We start from the raw sequence: 3,496 nt of genomic DNA, 5'->3' as shown, positions 1-3,496 counted from the left end.
GAGGGAGGGAGGGAGGGAGGGGTATCTTTGGCTTTTTAGATGTTTTGAAGTGCCTGCTCCACAACACCGTGCCATTGACCATGCTGGCTAGGGCTTCTGGGAGCTGAAGTCTAAAATATTTGAAAAGTCACAGATTTTCAAACTCTGAGATCATAGAATCATAGAATCATAGAATCGTAGAGTTGGAAGAGACCACTAGGGCCATCCAGTCCAACCCCCTGCCATGCAGGAAATCCAAATCAAAGCATCCCTGACAGATGGCCATCCAGCCTCTGTTTAAAGACCTCCAAGGAAGGAGACTCTATCACCTTCCGAAGGAGTGCATTCCACTATCGAACAGCCCTTACTGTCAGGAAGTTCCTCCTAATGTTCAGGTGGAATCTCTTTTCCTGTAGTTTGCATCCATTGTTCCGGGTCCTGTTCTCTAGAGCAGCAGAAAACAAGCTTGCTCCCTCTTCAACATGACATCCTTTCAAATATTTAAACAGGGCGATCATATCACCTCTTAACCTTCTTTTCTCCAGGCTAAACATCCCCAGCTCCCTAAGTCGTTCCTCATAGGGCATGGTTTCCAGACCCTTCACCATTTTTGTCGCCCTCCAGTTTCTCAATGTCCTTTCTGAATTGTGGTGCCCAGAACTGGACACAATATTCTAGGTGGGGCCTGACCAGAGCAGAATACAGTGTCACTATTACTTCTCTTGATCTAGACACTATACTTCTATTGATGCAGCCTAAAATAGCATTGGCCTTTTTAGCTGCCGCATCACACTGTTCACTCATGTTCAACTTGTAGTCTACTTGGACTCCTAGATCCCTTTCACACGTAGTTTCATTCAGCCAGGTGTCACCCATCCTGATACATGAAAGTAGCTGATGAAAGCCAATACTGAAGAACAGTAGCTTATACAGTTTATGGTCTCTCATCCAAAACTTGGCCTACTCATAAAAAGGAGGGAGAAAAAAAAAAGAAACAGAAATGTGGCAGCACCTTTAAGATTTTTGTTGTTGTTGTGTGCCTTCAAGTTATTTCTTACTTACGTTGATTCTAAGGCAAACCCATAATGGCAAGCTTCTTCAGAGGGGGTTGCCATTGCTATCCTTTAAGGCTGAGAGAGTGTGGCTTGCCCAAGGTCACCCAGTGGCTGAGCCAAGATTTGAACTCTGATCTCCAGAGTCACAATCCAACACATAAACCATTAAACCACACTGTCTGTTCCTTTAAGAATGACTGGTTTTTATTTTCACATAAGCTTTCATGGATATAAACTCAGCAATAGATAGAGATCTGCCACTGCCAAGACCATTTGAATGGCACTGTTTTGCAGTTCCAGAGGGTTTACTGCAATTGAGAATTGGGCAGCTATGTGATCGGCTTAGTGGATCAAATGTACAGGTCTGAATAAGATGGTGGTCGTGTGGCTGGTAAACATCAGTGGTATTACTACTGTTAATTCTCCTAGCAGATACACATTGCATGTTCACGGGGGGTGGGGGTGGGGGTGGGAAAACTCTCATAGCCTATATCAGAGCATGGAGACTATTTTATAAGAGCCATTAATTGGTGCATCAACCCAACAACTGATATGGATCTCTATAGATCTGGGTGAGAATTTTACTTGTTTGATATTCTGATGAGACCTTTCTGACATTTGCAAGTAAGCTTGAGACTTAAAAAATTCAAATATGGGCTAGAACAACAGATTTATCCATCCTTGGCCTTTTCCATCTCTAGTAGGCCATTGTGCAATTTGTCTCTGCCACATTGGCAATGCCAATTCAATGGCCTTGTTTTACATGTCACCACTAGAAACAGTATTTTAACCTTTCACAACTCCTAGCTTCCCATGCATTCTCACTGTGTTATGCTTCACATTGTTGCTTCAGCACAGAGAAAGTTAAGCAGCAGAGGCTGAGTTCACAGAGGTATATGTGTCCTTTCACTACAGCATGAAACTGGAGCAGGGGCCAGAGACTGGATGCATGAATGAACCATGACAAATTGAATAAAGCTGAGGTTTCAGGTCAATTCAAACACAATATTTTTGTTTTGTTTTGCTTTTAATGAAGTCCCTTCAGATGTTCAGCTCTGAATCAGTGAGTTTGGAACCATCCAGCAATGAGAAATCAAGTAATGCATACAGATGGGGAAGCCTCAGGTCAGTTTATGTGTTACCTGCAATTACACCTACCACTGAATGCATGTTATGCGGGATACATGAATCTCCTTCATCTGCTGTCACCATGAAGAAGGTTGTCTCTCTAGCTTGTTCTTAGGCTTAATAGCATGTGATGGTGCATCTATGCTGAAGAAATAGTGCAGTTCAACACTACTTTAAGTGCTGTAGAGCCGCCCTATGGAAGCCTTGGATTTGTAGTTTTACAAGGCCTTCTCTGCCAAAGTGTACTGTGCCTCACAAAACTACAGATCCCAGGATTTTGTAGGATGGATCCATGGCAGTTAGTGGTGTCAAACTGCATTATTTTTACAGTGTAGATGCACCCTAAACCAGTCCTTGAGGCAGTACATACTAACTGATATTTATACAAAAGCTCTACTGTGCTTGAGCAGTGCATATTAGATTTTGCATTTTTATTCTCTAGAAATGACCATTAGTTCAGCTAACACTTAATCTGTTTCAGTTGCCTGGATTCCAATAAGCAATGTTTGGATAATAATTGTGCAGTCAGTCTGACAGAAGCCAAGCTGAAGTACCCACAAGAGAATTTCTAGCTAAAAAGAAAGAAAGCATTTTGTGTCGTTGCTGAGTTCTAGTTGGGCTTTTACGTTTTGGAAAAGTATCTGTGTTAATAGCAGAAATAAAGGTTTTACAGCATAAAAAGCAAAGGTTAGCTGAATGATGGATTAATTAAGTCAAGGTTGGCTGCTCTGAAGATGTGACAGAGGAAAGCTATTGTCAAGTAGGGCTGTAAATCTTCATTTATTTCATTCTCCCAAAGAAAAGCAAAGGATTTCAAGATTTTTCTCCTCTCTGAGCAAGACTGAGAGGTTTTGCACACACACACACCCCTTACACAGATCTTTTTGTGAAAATTTGTGGAAAAGGCATGTTTTACAAAGAAAAAAAATTGGTTGCAAAAACCAGAATCTCTTGTGTTAAAGAAGTTGTTTTCTGGACCGAAATTTGTTCTTTGCAAATTTGCAATACTGTACTAATTTGTCATCCAGAAAAGTTATGCAACATAAGAAATCTTACAGTGGTTCCCTTTTTTCTGGAGGGTTATCCCAATATGTTGCAACACCCTTTTTCATTAAGCAGGAAAAAAAACAGCAAGTATTCTTTATATTCCTGTCACGAAAGAAACATATGTTCTAGCTAAAAATGTATTTTTGGTATTTAAAAAAAAACACACTCTGGTGCACAGTGGTTAAATGTCAGTAGTGTAGCTACAACATTGTGAGTTCGATCCAAAATTGATTCAGCCTTCCATCCTTTTGTAAGTTGGTAAAATGAGCATCCAGCTTGTTGGGAGG

This window comes from Sceloporus undulatus, chromosome 3 (genome assembly GCF_019175285.1).
Source record: "Sceloporus undulatus isolate JIND9_A2432 ecotype Alabama chromosome 3, SceUnd_v1.1, whole genome shotgun sequence".
NCBI classification, from domain to species: Eukaryota; Metazoa; Chordata; class Lepidosauria; order Squamata; family Phrynosomatidae; genus Sceloporus; species Sceloporus undulatus.
This window is presented reverse-complemented; position numbering follows the sequence as displayed.